At 42.1% G+C, this 20,999-nt stretch overlaps 1 protein-coding gene and 1 non-coding gene across 7 annotated transcripts in view; one reads left to right on the top strand and one right to left on the bottom strand.

Moving 5' to 3' along the window:
* The window catches only part of SHROOM3 (shroom family member 3), a 316,032-nt gene that overhangs the window by 223,673 nt on the left and 71,360 nt on the right, over nucleotides 1-20,999 (bottom strand). The window lies entirely within an intron of this gene.
* On the top strand, nucleotides 643-772 carry LOC131409878 (small nucleolar RNA SNORA3/SNORA45 family). The gene has a single exon (XR_009221065.1). It is a non-coding gene; the product is annotated as a small nucleolar RNA SNORA3/SNORA45 family (small nucleolar RNA).

The following is a 20,999-nucleotide window of genomic DNA, read 5'->3' as shown; positions in this document are numbered from 1 at the left end:
GTTATTCTTCAGGATGGCTGATGGAAAGTCCAAACCCTGGGGTAGGGGTGATAGAAACTCTCAGAAGGATTTGAGGATCTCAGAGCAGGACTTGTGCCTACATTCCCCATCAAGAATCCTGCAAGGAAATATTCTCACAGAGAGCCCTATGCAACATTCAGGGATCTAGAAGAGAAGCAATGGCAGCAGGACAGGTCAAGCCAGAGAGACCATCTGAGATAGACCCACCACCTCCACCTCCATGTTTCCTGCAGCATCAAAACAGCACAGAAGAGCAACAAACCTCTTCCCATGGCTTCGCTCACACCCTGCCCCCATGAGACTGGGCAAGAGTTTGGCTGAGAGAAAGCCAATGGACTGGGAATGCCCTTATGGTAGACTAGAAGCCAAACAGCAGGGGTAGACTATGGACATCAACAGTGGATGGCAGTGAGGACAGATGACAAAAGCCAAAGCCAGCTCAGAAGAGGCCTCCTCACAAGGAGAACCTCACAGTTGCCCACTCCTTAAACGTCAAGATCATACATAAGAATGCCAGGAACCAAGACCATCCTTAGGGAGAAGGTTTAAAAAAAAAAAAAGAGGGGGAGGTGGAGAAGAATCTTGAATTGATTAAGAATTTACTCAAGAAGGACTAGGTTTCCTGAGACTAGAGTCACATTCTGACACAACCCTTGTCCTGGTGTGCTGGCATCCTCGGAGACAATCTGCTGATCTTGATTTACAGGTGAGGGCAATCAGTGCCCCCAGTAGTACCCAGATCAGAACACGCCTCACTGGCTCCTAGATGGAGTGGGCTAGTGGGCATCTTTCCTCATACCCATCAGGGGGTTGGTACCTGCCAGGTGTATTATCAACCTTTTTCTCTGTTCTTCTAGGGCTACTACAAAGTTCTGGGGAAGGAAAAGCTCCCAAAAGCAGACTGTCATGGTGAAGGCCAAATTCCTCAGCAGAAGAGCCAAGGAGAAGATCAAGGGTGTGTGTTCTGGTGGCTTGGTGTCACGTGGAGGGAGGTTCATTAAATGCTCACCAGTGCTTTTCAAAAAAAAAAAAAGACCAGGTTTTAAACCAGAAGTAATTGAATTTATCTTGAATTAGAAAGATTGAGTTTTCTATTAACAAATAGAAATTGGGGCTCATAAGTTAATTTAATTCAATTACAGAAAAATAAAATTATGTGTTATCTCACCTGACATTTGAGATAATAAAAATTTACTCCTTCAACACATTTTAGTGTATATTCGCTGCTTCTATTTCAATTTTATCTCAAATTCCGAATGTGAGACTTGATGCCCTCTTAAAGGAGTTTTAATCCTCAGTGCAGGAATTAGAAGAAACTTTTTAAGAGATGTAGCAGTGGGCATTGTGGTTGTCACCCTGGTATCCACTCCACCCTTCCTTCACTGTGAAGCAGCCATGGTGACAACGTCTCTGTCTCCAGGGTGAGCCCCCCTCTGCTACTGCAGGGACTGGTTCCTGGGCCAGAAGGGTTGGTCCTGGGCGATCAGCCAGCACTAAGGACAGGCGTCCTCTCTCTGGAGATGAGCACTGAAACATGCAGCCAGCCTTAGCTTGAAACTGACAACATAGAAGGTAAAGAAATGACATCTGGTGAGTTACTAAATCAAATCGACACTAAAACCACTGCTTCTGAACTTTCCAGGCTGAGTCAGTCAGTCTCTTTTATTTAGCCTGCATTGAGTTGGGCTTTGTGTTACCTGCAACCAAAAAACCCTGAAATATTGCAGTTGGAGAAGGGACTTTCTCAGCTCCTAAATCTCAGTGTACGAGTAAGGTTGGGCCTCACAATAGTTACCTCATAACTTAATGCCTTTTTTCTAGAAGAGTATTCAATGAGAAAAACCAACAAAGAAATATTTGTCCTTAAAGACAGGAGAGGAGGATGAGGAGAAGGAGAAAGAGCGAGAAGGAAGGCAGATAGGGAGGCAGTCAAGCATTAGTGACAGCTCCCTGCTTCAGATCTGATGGATGGAACATTTCTTATTAGCTCTTACATAAAACTAAGAATGTGTGCTCTCATTGTTCAGGGATATTGGGTGACTCCAAGAGAACAGTCCATTCCACAAATTCCACTGACAACTCATGACCAGGTGATGCAAGCAGTGGAACACAATGCACACTGAGTGTTTGATCTGTCATGGATATCAGGGCGGGCAGCTACAGGATTATTGTATTTCACTCACCCACTTCTCTCTCACGTACCACTCTTAGGCTCTTATGGTAACCTCCCAGGCCAGCGTTTAGAATAAACCATTGGACAGGATACTTATCAAAGTGCAAACATTGACCTTACAATGTGGCAGTTAAAAATAGCCTGCCAGAGACTCAGTGCGTCAGGGAAGGCCATTGTCCTGTGGGTGTACAGTGTACTCAAGACTTCCTCCCAGAGGCCTTCTCTCTCACATTCTTTTATTTCCTTCCTGTGGCTGCAAATTGACAAGGTTAAGGGGGGGGGGGCACTGTCTTTAGGACAACAGATTTGTAAGTTTCTGCCCTCTCCCATTTACTCTTTGCCTTTTGGGATAGCAGACAGACCCCAAACTAGCTGGTGCACAGAGCAGCAGTGCACAGAAACCTACTAGCATTTTTTTTTGCATCCTTTGGCTTGTGGATCCAGGAAAAGAGGTACAAATCCCAAGACTTGGTTTCAGCTCACGAAACAAGATAAGCTCAGGAGGACGTCTAAGGCTAGAGGTCAGGCTGCTCTGCAGGCAGCACATGGGGAAGGCTCCAGGCATGGCTGGGGAAGAGAAGAGGATGCAGCAGAATATTTTCAAATGTTATGTAGGGGAAAATGGCCCTGTCGAATAATAAAGGATTGGATCCTTGCATCCATATTGAAAAAAGGATGGGTTTAATATCAACACTCTGCTCGTAAGAGCTAAATTAGAATAGGTTCTATGGTTGGAAGAAGGACATTTAAGAACCTTGAAAGGGGCCAGCCTCTTAGCGTAGTGGTTAAGTTCTTGCGCTCCACTTTGGCGGCCCAGGGTTCGCAGGTTCAGATCCTGGGCATGGACCTACACACAGCTTATCAAGCATGGTGTGGCAGGCATCCCATATAAAATAGAAGAAGATGGGCACAGGTGTTAGATCAGTGCCAATCTTCCTCAGCAAAAAGAGGAAGGTTGGCAATAGATGTTAGCTCAGGGCTAATCTTCCTTACCAAAAAAAAAAAAAAAAAAGAACCTTGAATAATTCTACTAAAAGAACTCTTAAAACTCCACATTAAAAAAAACACCAAACAATCCAATTGGAAAATGAGCAAAAGACATGAAAAGACATTCAAATGAAGAGGATATATGGTAGTAAATAAGCACATGAAAAGGTGTTCAACATCACTAGCCATTAGGGAAACGCAAGTTAAGATTGCATTGAGATATCATTATATATCTGTTAGACTAACTAAAATAAAAATTAGTGATAGTGCCAAATGCTGGCAAAGATATGGAGAAACTTGATCACTTATACGTTGCTGGTGAGAATGCAAAATGCTATAGCCACTCTGGAAAACAGTTTGGTAGTTTCTTTAAGAACTAAACATACAGTTAGCATATGACCCAGCAATTGCACTCCTAGGCTCTTATCCCAGAGAAATGAAAACTTGTGTCCACACAATAACCTGTACACCATTATTCACAGCAGCTTTATTTGTAATAGCCCATAACTAAAAACAACCATATAGTCCTCAGTAGGTGAGTGGTTAAACAAACTGTGGTACATCCATACCACAGAATACTACTCAGCAATAAAAAGGAATGGCATTTATATAACATTCTTAACATGACAAAATTAGAAATGGAAAGCAGATTAATGGTTGCCAGGAGTTAGGGATGGGGGGTGAGGAATGACATGACAGGGGTAGCATGAGGGGGATCTTTGTGGTGATGGAAAAGTCCTGTGTCTTGAATGCAATGGTGATTACATGAATTTAAATATGTGACAAAATGGCATGGAACTATACACACCCATTGTATCAATGACAAATTCTTGGGTTTGATATTGTACTGTAATTATGTAAGATATACCCATGGGGGCAATTGGGTGAAGGATTCTTTGTATTATTTTTTGCAACTTCCTGTAAATCTATAATCATTTAAACAATTTTTTTAAAATTCTACCCAGAGTTTCTGGACCTAAGCCAGATGCTGTGAATTCTGTGGTTTTGAGTCTCCAGCATCCCTTCATCAATGGTTTCCCGTTCACTGTGCCCACATTTCCTCAGTGGGACCCCTCTTTGCCACTGTCAGCCCAGACAGTGGGCCTGGGCCTGAGTGGTCAGCACATCACATTCCCTTAAGCCAATCTAGGCTGGGCTTCTGCTGGAGCTGGGATAGAGATGATTGCTCTCTTGCACTGGACTCAAATCTGGAAGGATGGAGGTCTGGGAACCCCACGAGGGGGCTGCACATGGCACTGTTGCCAGGGAAGCATGAAAGAGAAATGGAGAAAGAAATTCATTTCAGAGGAAATCATTTGAGCCCTGCTTCCGTCCAGTCATGCCTGCCTTCAGACTGCTCTGTTTGTGAGCCAACACATCTCATAAATTCCAGAGCAGACAGCCCTCTGCCAGTTACCACAACACTTGGATATTTAACAGTTAATGTAATACAGGGAGGGAAAATGTTTTACTCTCTCATAAACAAACAAAAAAGCTCTCAGTGGCTGCCCACTAACCCAACTCCCTGTATCAGTGGTATTAATGGAAAGCTGTTCTCTGGGACTCCTGGCCACAAATCTATCGAAGCAACCCTTGTAAGAGGTGACGCTGAAACCTAACACCCTCCATGCAGGTACCTGATGAATGGGGCAGGGAGAAGTCATGTTGCATTAATTAAGGAGGAATACTGATCCCTTCGGCTGATAATGTTTAGGCCCCCATCTCTCCCTCCAACTCCACATTTCATTTTGAATTTTCATTTTGCTGATCATTTTGCTTCCAAATTCCCTCATGTGTAACTCTGTTCTCACCTCCTTTTGGCTAACTCCTCCTCCTTTCTCCTGTCCAACCCAATCACAGTCTCTGTGGTTATGACCTCGCCTGGTCTCTGTCCTCCTCTCCCTTGTCCCTCTTGAGGCCCTGAGGAGGTCCAAGGCTCACACCTTCCCTCTCCTCTAGCCCCCGGCCTCACCATCTCAGTGAAAACTGGAACTATTGCCCTGTGGGAACGATTGTCCTATCTGTCCACTCTTCTCAGCCAAGTTTCTAGAAAGAACATTCTGCCTTGATTGGCTCTATGCTTCCTCATTTTTAATTAAATGCCCAGTCCTTGGCCATCTGGTCTCTGCCCTATTGAAACTGTTCTCTCAGACTTCCCAATTGCAAAATGGAGAGGTCTCACGTCAGTCTCATTGTCCTTGCCCCCTGTGTGCTCTGTGACATTGCTGTCCACTTCCTTCTCACAAACACCCCCCTCCTGGACTTCCCTGACGCCATGCTCCTTGTTTTCCTCCCGCCTCTCTGTCCGCTTCTCCTTGGTCTCCTTTGCTGGGCCTTCTCCTTTTGCCCTGTTTCTCACGGTTCCATGCCCAGTTTTCTACTTGTCACTATATTTGTCTTCTCTCTACTCTAACTGGGAAATCTTTTCAAAATCCACGATTTCACTTAATACCAATATGTGCATGAGTCACCAGGCCAGGTCCATTTCCTGGACTTCAGGTGACCTCACTGAGGCCCATTACCTAACCCTTCAAGCTCAGAACGTCCAAATGGAGCATAGCCTTTATCCTCCACCAGCCTCTGTCTGCAGCCCTTCCTTCTCTTCCTCCTGTACCGCTGCAGGGAAGGGCGGCACCTCCCACCCAGTCACCCAAGCCTCCCTCTCCCTCTCTCTTCTGCAACCTCTTCACCCATTCAGCAGCCAAGCCCTTTCAGTTTTAGTTCCTCCGCAGCTCTCACACACCCTCCTCTCCTCTGATGCCCCTGGTTTCTTACCTGGCTTGTCTCACTAGTCTCCTAACTGGTTTGTCTCCAGGCTTCTACACACTCCCAGCCCCCAAACAAAAATTTGCTCAGGTTATACCTTGCTTAAAGACCTTGGCTCCTCCTGGTCTTCCTGGTGAAAGCCAATTCTCTCCATGCAGCATCCTCGATGACACACTTCCTGCCTCTCTCCGGGCTCCACGCCCACTATTTTACACACATGCCCTTTGCTCCAAGCATTCTGGCCTGTGGGCAGTTCCCCAAGTGCACCCTCACCCTGCAGCTGATTCCTACACTGTCCTTCAAAACTCTGTTCAGTTGGGTGTCACTTCTCATGGAAACCCTTCCTAACGTGCCCAAGCTGAGTTAACACAGTCATCTCTGTTCCTGTCACACGTGCACTGAGATCACCATGTTGCATGTCCCTCCACAACATCAAGATAGCCTTAGAGGCAAGGGCAGTGTCCCTTTTTTTTTTTGCATAGCATTTTTTTCCAAATTTTATTTTATTTTGAAATATTTAAAATCTTTAGAAAATTTGAAAGAATGGTACAATAAACACACACCTTTCATCAAAATTCATTTGTTAACATTTTGCCGCATTGTACACTCTTCCTTCCTCTCCCCTCCCCCCATAAAATCTTTATACACTGTACTGTGTTGAATAGTGTTCCCCCAGAATTCATGTCTACCCAGTCCCTAGGAATATGACCTTATTTGGAAACAGGGTCTTTGCAGATATAATCAAGATAAGATGAGGTCATACTGGAGTAGGATGGGCTTTAATCCAATGACTGGTATCCTTATAATAAGAGGGAAATTTGGACAAAGACACACAGAAGCAATATCAAGTGACAACAGAGGCAATGATCGGAGCAAAGCAGTTGCAAACCAAGGAATGCCAAGGATTGCTGGCAGCCACCAGGAGCTGGAAGAGGCGAGGAAGGATCCTGCCCCGCTTCAGAGGGAGCATGGCCCCCCCACCACCCTGATTTCAGATTTCTAGCCTCCAAAACAATGAGAAAATAAATTTCTGTTGTTTTAAGCCACCCAGCTTGTGGTAATTTGTTACGGTAGCCCTAGGAAATTAATAAAATAATTATATATAGCTAGATATACACATAATATAGACATTAATATATCTAATAATATAAAATCAATGTATAATATAAAATGAATATTAATATATCTATCAATACAGATATAAAATCTTTTTTTTGCTGAACTATTTGAAAGTAAGCTTTAGGCATCATGACATTTACCTCTTAATACTTTAGTATATATCTTCTAAAAATAAAGACATTCTCTTATATAATTACAATATCATTATCATACTCCAAAAATGTAACATTAATACAATAAGATAATATATAAAATAGAGATAATATAATATAACATAACATAACATAACATAATATAATATAATATAATATATAGAGTAGATATTCAAACTTCCCAATGATCCAAACTTTTATAGCTTTTAAAAAAATCCAGGATCTAATCAAGGTTCATTCATTGCATTCAATTATGTCCTATAATGTTATCCTGCAACAGTCCCTTGCCTTTTTTTCCTATTTTTTTCTTTTCTTGACATTGATATTTTTACAGAGTCCAGACCAGTTTTGTATACCGTCCCCAAACTGGGATTTGCCTGATTGTTTCCTCATGATTAGATTCCAGTTAAACAAGTTTGGCAAGGAACAACAGAGTGATCTTGTGTCTGTCTGAGCGCATCACCTCAGGAGGCACATTGTGACGTTTGATTTGATTACCAACACCCATTATTGGTAATGGTAAATTTGATCACATGGTTAAGGTGCAGGGTTGTGTCTTATTGTATTCCCAGTACTTATCAGTAGGACTATGAGCCCTTAATTGTTCATTGAATGAATGCATGAATGGATAAATGAATGAGACTTATGAAGCACAGTGGTCCATACTGAAACTAAAAAATTTAAAAATTTGGCAATATGTGCAACTTCTTATTAATCATCTACATCACCTCTTATTAATCAAGGACATCACTAGGGCACAGTAACTTTGCCATCCCCTCTTCTACAATGTTAATGATCTGCACTAAAATTTAAAATCTATTGTGCAAGCAGAGTTGTATTGGCTTATATAAATTCAACTGTGAGCTTGGGAGCTTTGGAACATAGCTCTCAGGGTGGTTGTATATAACACTCAAAAATAAAGCAAGTTATGTGTTACTGACTTGAATGTCATTATTTTCTTCCAAGATTTTTTTATTTTAGGTGCCAGCAATTTAGGCCAGTTTCCAGAGTTAGCCAATATGTTTGTAATAGCAACATTATAAAATGTTAATTCTGAAAACTGTCTATCTTTCGACACACACCCCAGGGTTTATTTCCTGTAAATCAGTTTCTGTCCACCATATTTAATAATTGGTCAATATTTTTACAAAGATACTCAACTTTAATCAAATTCTTAAAGAGAATGTTAGAGATTAGACCAGGAATCATTTAAAAAATAAAAGGCTCTGGGGGCCGGCCTGGTGGCGTAGCGGTTAAGTGCATGCTCTGCTGCTGGCGGCCCGGGTTCAGATCCTGGGCGTGCACGGCGGCACCGCTTGTGAGGCCATGCTGTGGCGGCGTCCCATATAAAGTGGAGGAAGATGGGTACAGATGTTAGCCCAGGGCCAGTCTTCCTCAGCAAAAAAGAGGAGGATTGGCATGCATGTTAGCTCAGGGCTGATCTTCCTCACAAAAATAAATTAATTAATTAATTAATTTAAAAAAGCCTCTGGTTATAGAACCAAATACTAATGAAGTCATATGATTTAGCTAACTCTCTGGAATTTAACAGCAGCTACAGAAAGCTACCCCAGATCCAAAGATGGAAATAATGGACTCTGACTGCTATAATAGAAGTTGTTGTTTCTCACACACAATGAGAATTCTCTTCTATGATATGTGGTCCCTAGTTTTAGCTGCCCAAATACCAGGAAAAAGCTGTGGTGATTGTCTTAATTGGCTTGGTCTGAGTTAACTCACACATTGAATGAGGCACAGGCATAACCACATTGGCAAAGAACGTTGATGAGCATCCTTTCTCATCAGTGTTTACAAGGTACAGCGTGCAGCTAATGGAAACAGCGTTAATAGAAATTTACTAAGTAGAAAAATGCAGTCCATAGACAGACAGGACTCATACCACTGTATCCACTTCTGGATGTCATCCTAACAGAGATGGGGACAACCTGACATCACAGGAGAGTCATCCAGCACTGGTGTTAAGAGGGAAGTCTCAAGAGCCAAACCACCTGGGTTCAAAGTGGGGCTCTGTTACTCACAGGCTGTATAACTTTGGGCACATTACTTAACCTCTCTTGCCTCAGTTTCCTCATCTATAAAATGGGGATAGTATTTACCTCATAGGGTTATTACAAGATTTATATGAGTTAATATATATAAATTGCTTAAACGACACCAGGCACATAATATGTAACCAATAAATGTTGATTATTGTTACTAGTGTCATCATCATCACCATCCTCATCAAGAACAACTGGTGAAAATAAAGGAGGGGAAGACAGAAAGGAGATTTGTAGGGACATGACTGGTCTCCTCAAAGGCTTGAAGTGCTGCCAAGAGGAAGAGGGATTAGATGATTTCCATGTGACTCTGGGAGCACATATAATATCAGAGGGTATAAATTACGGGAATTCAGATTTGGGCTCAATATACAGGGAACATCGCTCTAATGGTCAGAGTTATCTGAAGACCAGAGGCTTGCTCTAAATGAGGGGTGTCCTAGGTTCCTGGGGTATTCGATCCCACCCTGGATGATCCCTTGGGATTTAAGAATTAGCTGGAAGACCGAATTGGATGATCCAAAAGAACCTTGCCTTGTGAGTCTATAATCAAAAACACTTATTAAAGCATCAAGCAGAATTTTAAAAAATGATTCAAACATAAGAAGCTCTACACAAATAAAAACTCCTCTGTTGCAATACTGTCACATCTCCCACCTCCCATATCTACTCATTAGTCATCCTTCCCATTTCCACCCAATACCTACATAAACAGGAAAGAGACGCAGTAAGATTTCATCTGAATAACACACTCAAGTGCACACACAAAAACATAAGAAGCACCTTATCTTATAGGAGTTTGGTTTCTAAAATCAGTCAGTGTATATGGTAAAATCACATAGAGTCTAAACGGCCCTGAACATTCTAGGGAGGCACCACCTGAGTAGCTGCCTCTTTGTAAGCCCAGCACGGTTGGCTTCCTTCTAGTGTTGGAATTGATGTCTGCTTTTCTGGTTCAGCAGTAAATAAAGGAGTTGGCTTGAATTTAAGTGTCAGTTTCTACGAAAAATACGTATGTTTAAATGGTACACTCAGTCAGGGAGAGGAGATATTTGTTTTTCGGGAAATGAGACCAATGAGACTCATGTTACCCACTCATTCTCATGTGTTCTCAGTGAGTAGAACGTCCAGCTGAATTGACTGCACCGTTTATATTGCTATTTTTCTATTTTGTCTATTTCTTTTCTTTTTTCTATGTATCCAAGTGCACGGAGTTGAAGTCACTGAAGTTAATCCCACTTCTCTGAATATTTAGGAGCAAACCAGGGCTTCTTAGTCAGCGATAGCTCTCATTCAGTCCACTGTTTCTATGACTACTCCCTGGCCCCTGGAGATGCACGTGCTTGTTTACCCAGCACCCTCCTTTCTTCCGGGAAAGGCACCCCTTCTTTTGGGGTCTGCCCCTTCCCCCCACTGCAGTCAGTGATTCTAGCCACATGGGCGGGCTGTGACCTAAGCGAGGCCAATCAGAAGCCTCCGCTGGGATTTCTGCACTTGCAACCAGAGAGTAGTTCCGGCCTGTGGGTTGAAGGAAGAGGACAAGCAGAAGAGGCAGTGTTGAGAGATGAGAGAGGGTTCCTGGCTGCACTCTTGTCCATGTTCCAGTAAACTCGAGGGTCCGGCATGTCACTGCCCTTCCTGTGGTGATGCAATAAATATTTTCTTTTTGCTTAATTGGGTTTCCATCACTTCCAATAAATGGAATTTTAATACAGTCCTCAAGAATTTGATTCCCTGACCTGTACCAATCTCAATATTCTCTGGGCAAGAGAGTGTACACAGAATAGGCTTGGATGCCTGGTCCCCTGCTCGTTACAGCACACATTTGGAAATATGTTCATTTTCAGGCAGGCTCCATAGAGCCCTACCAAATGTGAGGAACTGTCTTAAATCCTCTCAAATTGTTCAGATTATCTAACACAAGAAAGAAAGAGAGCGGGAGAGAAAAGGAGGGAGGAAGGAAAAGGAGGGAGGGAGGGGGAGGTGAGGAGAGGAGAAGAGAGAAAATGAAAGAAAACCCTGTATTTTAAGGAGAATTCAATCCGCCTTTGCCCGTCTTTCAAAGTCATAGGAGAAAGGCTCTCATTTAACCCCAACAAACATTCGTTGAGTGCCTATTATGTGCCAAATGCTGATGTGGCACGGAAGAGTCTATACCTATGAATACAGGTACTCCCTGCCCTCAGGGGGCTCAGCACCTAGAGGATTCTTGAGTTGTGAGCCTCCCCAAAATACCTCTAACAGGTTCATTGATTCTTTTTTCCCCTATTTATCAGGAGTTGAGATATTTGACATTTGATATGATTCTTAAGAGTCTAGCTCTCACTCTTCACTAGGAACATAGATACACAGTATCAAAATAATCATCTTGCAATTTCTGGGAATTATTTGAGTAGACACTTCCTTATAACCTAAATAAATCTCATTTTAAAATCTGTCCTTCTGAATTAGGAAAAAAAACTGATTTAAGGAAATTTATCAAAAACAGCTCATAGCATTTACTTTGGAAGGAAAAAGGTTGTGAGTCCCATTCCTACATGCAGTAGATCATTCAATTCAACACCCCCACACAGGGGGTGTGGCTGGGAAGCCTTAGTTCAATGAGTGGTCCACGGTCACATGGTGACAAGTTCTGGCCCAGGGTCCTACTCTGCAAACACCGGTTCTTTTCCTCTCTCTGCTAGCACACATAGGCCCTCATTGATCTGGGAATTTCCGGAACAGATCCCACGATGTTTAAGAAATTTCCAGGATGACCTCAGCTGCTGACTGAAGCCTTAATGTCCAAAAGAAACCTTAAGAATTCTCTATTAAGTCAACAACTCAACCAAGAGAAATACTTTAAATTTCATTTGCATGAACAAGAATCCTAAATCTTATCTCTCTATCTAGCACATCATCTGGAAAAATGACCAGTTAGCCAGGCAGGAATTCTGAGAAGCCATCCAGTCAGAGCTTAGAATAACAGAGCTGAGAACAGTCCACTGGACATGCAGGATTAGGAATGTTCTGTATTCGGGGTGCAGCTTTACTGCTGGGGAGGTGGGAGGGAAGGGAGTGGGCCTCTGGACATTCTGTCTTTAATAATCCAGGTAATTTGTCTACACCCATTCAATGCTCATTTCGAGTAAACTGGAGTGACTTGCCAGTTCCTGGACAACAAGGGTGTGGTCCAGGATGGGCAAATACGTGGACTCTTCCCCACCTGTGCCCATGGCAGGCATTTTCCACCTATCAAAGTCAGACTCCTTTTAGAACAGAGCAGACAGGTCAACTGTCACTTAGAAGAGACCTTACTGGGGCTGGCCCAGTGGCGTAGCAGTTAGGTGCGCGCGCTCTGCTGCAGCGACCCAGGGTTTGCAGGTTCAGATCCCGGGCACATCGCTTGTCAAGCCATGCTGTGGCAGTGTCCCATATAAAGTAGAGGAAGATGGGCACAGATATTAGCCCAGGGCCAATCTTCCTCAGCAAAAAATAAAAAAAACAAAAAAAAAAGAGGAGGACCAGCATCAGATGTTAGCTCAGGGCTGATCTTCCTCACAAAAAAAAAGAAGAAGAAACCTCACTGCTACCCTTGGAATGGTCCTTTGGGCAATAAGTACCTAATCCCTTTATAAGAGGGAGTGAGACAGTTACCAAATCTGTTGTGTAGCACCAGGGAACCTACTTGAAGACAGTTTTAATGACAATGAAACGAGCAGAAGTTTCACAGGGTAGGAAAAGATTTCCACAAGTCAGAAGGTAACTCATCACTGAATTCTGGGTAAGATGAAAGTTTGGCTGGAAACAAAACTCTCAGCATTGGCTAGCTCAGAGGAGGTTCCCATGCCTCCCTGTAAAACTTTTTTCACAGATTTCCCCTGTGTTTGTGGGACTGGGGCTAGAATTAGAGGTAGAAGCTATAATTCATGAAAGGACCCAGGACCAGAAACTTAGAGAACCAGGGCTGGAGACAGAACTCAAGTATACTTAATGACTGGACTTTCCTCAGGGCTTGGCACTGGAAATGTACACTGGGACTTTGCACTCCTGTGATGTGCTGATTACATAATATCTATTAGCTGATGGTTTTGATTTCCTTTTTTTTTTTCCCATCCTATTCCTTTTTTTATATATTGTGACCAAAGTGCTGTTACCAGAGAGTGTCAGCTGACTCAGGCCATTCAGTGCAGGGATTCCTCCAGGTTCCTGGGTGGGGGCTCAGGTAAGGTAAAGTCTGATGGCCTTGCAAGGGAACCCCAGTCATTCATACAATAAGCATCTCTGCTTATAGCTTCATCTGCTTTCAACACAGGGAACCCTTGGGGCAGGGACATGGTATGATTTGGACTTTAGAAATATCATTTTCATAATGTGAAGGATGGATTTTAAGGGGGCAAGATTAGAGACTAGAAAACTTGTTACGAAGCTATTGCAATTGACCAGGCTAGAGATGAAGAGGACTGACTGAGAGAAAGGATGGAGAAAAAGCAATAAATTCGAGTAATAGTAGGATGTAAAATCAGCAGCCTTGGTGATTGATTGACCATAGTGGATAAAAGAGAGGGAAGACTCCATGGTGACTTCTAAGAAGGACCAGAACCCACATCCTTAGTCTCCTGCTAGTTTCCATAATTTTCCACTAACCTGACTCTTTCCCAACCTCTCTCGTTGTCTTTGTTTCATTATGAAGTATCCTTTCTGATTATTAGAAGTGGCTTACTCCGTAATCATAGTCCACGTCAGGCCCTATGTTGATAAGCTGAGCTTTCTACCCATCTGGAGTGTGAGAACAGGTCAAGAGCAACTCACGTCCAAGACCTCAAATTAATTACTCACCTCATAAAATTGTAACAGTTGGGTGACAGTGATAAGTCTATCCAAGGTCAAAAAAAAGATCACCTATTGGATTTCTCAATATGACTATAAATAATGGAATTAAATTTGGCAATGGAGAACTTTTATCCAGACAAGTCTCAGCTAGATTTTTACACAGTTTTTAAATGTAATATTTAACTCTGGTCGCTAACTGATGCTGCAAACTGAGAAAAATTTCATATCCTCAGTTCATTCATTCCATTGGAATAAAAACCAAGCCACTGAAGAGTTTAAGGGCAACTAGAAGACCTGGAAACAATGGTCAATGTGTCCATTAGAAAAGTTCAAAAGGCAATAATAAGTAGGTAGTAACAATCTGAAGACCACAGGCAAGTGACCCCCAGAGAACAATGTGAGAAATTTTCTGTCATGTCAAAAATCGTGGAATCAGCCACCCTTTTTCTTCTTTGTTTTCATTTTCTTTCTTGTGTCAAATGTTTTCCATCTTTCCCTATTGTCTTTTTCTTCTCTCCCGTACTTCACTTTTAATTGTAAATGGGTTATATTTTAAATGTTTAATATATTTCTTTTTTCTTTCTTCTTTTATTAAGATGTAATTGACATACAGCATTCTATTAGTTTCAGGTGTATAACATAACGATTTGATATTTGTATATATTGTGAAATGACACCACAATAAGTCTAGTTAACGTCCATCACCACACATAGCTACAAATTTTTTTTGATGAGAACTTTTAATACCTACTCTCTTGGCAACCTATATTTCTTGATTAAAGTTTCATGCTTCATATTTTATTGTGATATAATTTATACACCATAAAATTAAATTTGCATACCATAAAATTCACCCTTTTTAATTATACAATTCAGTGGTTTTTAGTATATTCACATTGTTGTGCAACCATCACTTCTACCTAATTTCAGAACATTTCATCACCCTAAAAGAGACTTCCATATCTATTAGCTGTCACTCTTCATTCTCCCCTCCATCCAGCTCCTGGCAACCACTAATCTACCTTCCATCTCTATGGATTTGCCTATTCTGGACATTTCACATAAATGGAGTCATATAATATGTGGCCTTTTGTGTCTGGCTTCTTTCACTTAGAATAATGTTTTCAAGGTTTCTCTACGTTGTAGCATGTATCAGTCATTCGTGCCTTTTTTATTGCTGAATAATATTCCACTGTATGGATATACCACATTTAGTTTATCCACCATCAGTTAATGGACATGTGGGTTTCCCCCACTTTTCGGGTATTATGAATAATACTGCTATGAACATTCATATGAACATTTGTGTGGAGATACCCTTTCATTTCTCTTGGGTATATATTTAAGAGTGGAATTCCTCTTCGTATGGTAACTCTATGTTTAACTTTTTGAGGAATTTCCGAAGTTTTCTAAAGTAGCTGTAAAATGTTACTATGCTTTATATTTTTCACTTAAATATTTATCCAGTGAATGGCTTTTAGAAAAAAAAATTTTTTTAAGTCGGTTAAGTTGCCTCTTGCTTCCCTTTAGCCTTTGACTGATTTGTAATGTGAGTCATTGGTGCTCAATAAACTCAAGGGTTCTACCCCTACTCTAGGGACTTTATTGCACAACATTTTAAATATTTAGCTAATGACTATACAGTAGTGTATCACTTTTTAAAGATCAATGTCTGACCCAGATAAGAAAAGTCAAAGTCCCAAGTCCTCCAAATTTCCCCCTTATCTTTGGCAATTTCTCAGTGCCTACCAGGGAAGGACAGAGATTTTGTCTCTGTGGGTGGTGGCTCATGACAATGAAGTCATTTTCTTTTAAAGGCCTTACTTCAGCAATTATCCAGCTCTTCTTTCCCCTTTGAAGCAACTACCTATAAACGTGACTACAAGATAAAAGTATTACCTTTCCCTCAAATGTTAGAATTGGAAACAGCAACCAGCTTCCCCTTCTCTTACAATCAGACTGAACAGCTTTTTCTTGTGTTTAGTTGGGGTTCTCTCCCTTTCAGAGGCTAAAGCTTACATGCAAATATCTGTTAGGGAATCATGAAAGGCCCAACAGTACAACAGTGCCACAGAGGGTCCTCTGAAGTCAACGGAAATCCATGACGAGTCTTTGACACAAAGTCAACCACCTGCTCCAGCTCCCCAGATGGGAGCTGGGAGCCCAGCATTGGCTAAGGTAACTTAGCACCATGCTGGCCTGAGGTGGGTGGCATGCTGCAAAGCATCAAGGCATTTTACAGGACTTGTCCACGCAGATGTGGGCGTGCTCTACAGTTGGGGTATGTTTATGAAATTGCCAAGGAAGTCAATTATGATCCAATCCACCTTCTTTCTTCCCTGTATTTTAGCAAAATATTAACCATTTTCCACCTTAGCCCCTCCATAAACCTCTCCCCAGTTAGTAATAATTCAGGTCTGTGATAAGGCCTTGACCAAATTTTCTGCTAATTCTCCCTCCCTGGGAAAGCCTCATCAAGTTCTAAGAGAAATGAGTGATTCAGCATTCATTGCAGTGCCCCTCCACCCCCAGCCCTCAGGGCCTTAGGTTTTCTTTCCCCTCACCACCTCCACTCATTTTGAGGTAATTTGTGTAGAGACTCCCAAAAAAGCCATCAAATTCAGAGGTTAAGCATTTTCCCTCTTTGTCCCTCCAACCCCAAGCACCCTGAAAAGGGTATGATCTCTAAAGCAAGCGTGTGAAGGTGGAAAGCAAGGGAATTTTCAGAAAATAGTCCACATTCCAAATCTACCATTTTCCTGCTGCTGCTTTCCCTGATTATTCTGTTCTTACCACTTTGCAGGAAGAAAAGTAAAGAAGGAAGAGGATCATCTCTGAAAATCACAACTCAGTTCATGGCCTGACAGTAAGACGGCCCTCCTTCTCCTCCTCTGGAGATGCCCTCCCCAGGAAAATCTGGAGCATTCCAAGAATCTGTACAAGTTCACAATCATCATTCTTTACCATCATGGGAGCAAATCTCAGGAAACAGGCTGAATGCTGTTAAGGGGGATTATAAGCGCAGTCTCAAGTTGCTCAAGGCATATGGCATACGTCTAAACTGTTAAACAACTTCTTCCTGGTGTTTATATGTCAATTTCCTTCTAGTCTACATGCCTTTCCTTTACTGGACCCTTGACCCTATCTTTTCAGCCCTTCCATTCTACTTTCACTGCACGCTTGGGCCAATTTCTGTCTTGAAGTCCTCTAAGACCCTAGAGAAAGGTGATCTTGTTATTTTGGCCTCACACCACTCCCTTTGGCCTCAGGTTGAAATTCCTCTCCTAAAGGTCACTTGTACCTGAACCAGGCCCTGACTCTGCCCCTAGGGATCCTCAGAAGCACCTTCTCTAGATTCTGAGGACAGGCCCCTCACTCTGTTTCCACCACAGAGTTGCCCATCTCACTTAATGGTCTGCCTCCTGCCTTCTCCCCACCCCTTCCCAGCCCACCTGGCCAGGGGTCATCAGCCAACCAAGGATCCTGATCCCCCAACCCACAGGTCTGCATGTCCTACCACCGTCTGTAACCAGGACACATTTGAATAGAACGGCAACACAGGGGTGTTTTATTTGAAACTTATTTCCCTGGGTGAGCACTACCAGATACCTCAAATCCTCCCAGATCCTGGAAGAAAGAAGTGGTTGTTTTCACCTTGTAAAGCATACAGCTGCCACCCTGCCATGCAGCCCCCAGCTCATCACAGGTGAGAATTTGGCAGATATTTTTCTGAGAAGCAGTAGCCAGCATAGAAAAGGCCTTGGGAGAGGCTGGTGTGTGGGTGCACGGGAGGCAGGTGCTGAGTGGTGGCTCCATACCTTCTGTGGCTATAATAGAAGAACAGGAAAATCCTGATTATAGTGATAGAAGCATCATTCTAGGGACATCTAACCTTGGCCTCATAGAAACCACTGAGAGCAGGCAGTGATCTTAAGCCATTTGCCGCCTTTGTTTTATAACATGGTGTAAGTTGGGGAATATCAGTGTATCCTACTGGTTGTAGCAAATGGCAGCTAAGAGTCTTGTCTTCTGCTGCCACCTTGTGTTTAAGAGAAAAAAGTCTAAATTCATAGAGTTGCTCTGGCAATGAGAAACCAGCATTTTAGAGCTGGAAGACGTGTTAGAAATTCTCTAATCCAACTTTCTGTAATTCACAGATAAGGAAACCAAGACCGAGACTGGAACCAAGAGCCACACACTCCTTCCCCTGTGCCACCACTTCTCTGGACAATGACACTCACAGCATACGCGCTTGGGTCAGGTCCTCAACAACTCAGGCCATCGATGCACATGGCAGCGAAAACCAGAGTGTCCAAATCTGTACATGTCTCATCCGTTAAGAACATTTCCGAGCCAGCCCTGGTGGTCTAGTGGTTAAGATTCAGTGCTCTCACCACTGCGGCCCCGATTTGTGTGTGGAACTGCACCACCCATCTGTCAGTTGTCATACTGTGGCGGCGGCTCACGTAGAGAATTAAACTAACGACTAGGATACAACCATGAACTGAAGCTTAAAAAAAAAAGCAAAACCATTTCCAACAGATTGCAGTCGTGTGTGACAGGGCCAAGTAAGCGATCATGAGCTAACACTTACAGAGCACTCACTATGGATCAGGTACTATGTTAAGCACTGTCTATTATCTCACTTAATTCTTCCAGTCACCTATGAGGTAACAACTATTATTATCCCCATCTTACACTTAAGGAAACTGAGGCTTAGAGTAGTTTAGTAACTTGCCCAAAGTCACACAGCCACAGCTGGTAGAGAGAGAATTCAAACTTGGGTCTGCACACTACAAAGTCTGCTCTTAACTCCTTATCATCACACATCACATTGACTTTACCCAGTCTAGTTCCACTTCACCAAGTTCAAGCTAGAAGAGATCCCTTAGGGGCTCGTTCACTTCCGGCCTTTCTTTGTCTACTTCCCGTGATCTTCCTTCCCTTTGCTCTCCTGTACTGTGGTCCTCAGACCAGCAGCTTCACCATCACCTACAAACTTGTTAGAAACACAGATTCTCGGCCAGCGTGCCAGCCCTAAATCAGAAGCTCTGCTAGTTGGGCCTGACAATCTGAGCTTTAACAAGCCCTCAGGGTATTTTGATGTCACTCAAGCTTGTGATCTACTGCTAAGAACATCTAGGTACTCCAACAACGGTTTAAAGTTAAAAAAAAGAATGGACACAGTAATTTAGGTATCTGTCTGAAAACAGAAAACAGATTTTATTTAGGAGAAGTGAGACTCCAATCTTACTTAGCTAGAGGGAAAATGCTCTTGCAATTTTTGCAGTTTCTTCTAAATCCTCTTGATCTTTTACCTTTTGGCCTTGAGAGATAAGGGTCTGCCACCCACCAAGAGAAGCAGAAAAGGAAGAGCTGCCTCTGGGCACAGGTGGGACCAATAGAAAAGGAGACAAACACCACTCCCCCCCCCACCCCCCCCACCCCACCCCCCCACCCCCGCCCCGCACCTTCCTCATGTGACATTCAGCACCATCATCATGATGCCTCTCCTTGGGCTGGGGGGTGGAGGAGGAGTGACACTGGCTAAGTGCTATATCAGTAAAGCTCCCTGGCTTTTTGGACAGTGTTCTAAAATTCTCAAACCACTTTTTAATAACATTTTTTTGATGATAAAAGTAATCCATGTTAGTAATCTGAAAACTTTAGAAAACTATAAAGAAAGTTAAAATCACCCATTCCCCTATTCCTCAGAGATAATGTTATTAACAATTTGGTATATTTCCTGCCAGCTTTCTTCTATGCAGAGATAAATATTTTTTATGGCACATTTAAATTGATTTCAACATTTTTGTACTATAAAATAATACCAATGAGATCTTTATATATAAATCTTTGAATATTAGAACTTTTATGATAGACTTCTAGAAAGGGAATTACAGGGTTAAAGGTTACAACATTTATTGAGGCTTTTGTTATCGGCGAACTGATTTCAAAGAGCCTGTACCATTTTATGTCCCATTTTATGTCAGTCGTACATGAAAGTACTCATTTTAACCCTTGCTCATCAATGTTGGAAGTGTTCAGATTTTCTCAACTTTGCTGAGAGTAATCTGAATTTTGGCAATATTCAAGGATCTGGAAGATGAGAACAACATGTATCTCATTATCCTTCTCTATCTGAGAATTCCAGACCTAGGGTAACCTAAATGATCAAATTAGAACAAGTTCACTTCTGGATACATAAAACTCTGTATGGAAAAAATTAGATAAATGTCCAAAAATTCCCAATGGAGTATTTAAAGAGCCTAAGAAGTACCTGCTAATTATCCTTACTAACTTGTTTACATAAACATAACCTTTTAAATGCTTTAAATCAGGATTCAAAAACTCAAATGTTCTCAGGAGTCAGGCAGGTAAATATATTAATAAAACAAACCAGAGAAATAAAATAGGCAGCAGTTTGCAGTAAATGTAGACTGTATATCAGAGGAAAGGCATTCAAATTCATATTTAAAAAATAATCTGTATACAGTTGCAATGAGCAATCTAAAAATGAAATTTGAAAAATAATTCCATGTATAATGGCATCAAAAAGAAGAAAATACTTAGGAATAAATTTAACAAAGGAAGTGCAAAACATATACTCTGAAAACTACAAAACACTGTCAAAAGAAATTAAAGAAAACCTAACTAAATGGAAGGACATCCCATATTCACGGATTGGGAAACTTTATATTGTTATGATGGCAATATTCCCCAAATTGATCTACAGATTCAGTGCAATCCCTATCAAAATCCAATTTGACTTCTTTGCAGAAACTGATAAGCTGATTCTAAATTCGTATGTATGCTGGGGCTGGCCCAGTGGCATAGTGAAGTTTGTGCGCTCTGCTTCAGCAGCCTGGGGTACACAGGTTCAGATCCTGGGTGCGGACCTACACACCA

Source organism: Diceros bicornis, chromosome 8 (assembly GCF_020826845.1).
Source record: "Diceros bicornis minor isolate mBicDic1 chromosome 8, mDicBic1.mat.cur, whole genome shotgun sequence".
NCBI lineage: Eukaryota > Metazoa > Chordata > Mammalia > Perissodactyla > Rhinocerotidae > Diceros > Diceros bicornis.
Note: the sequence above shows the minus strand (reverse complement) of the source record. Positions and strands in the feature narration are given on the sequence as shown.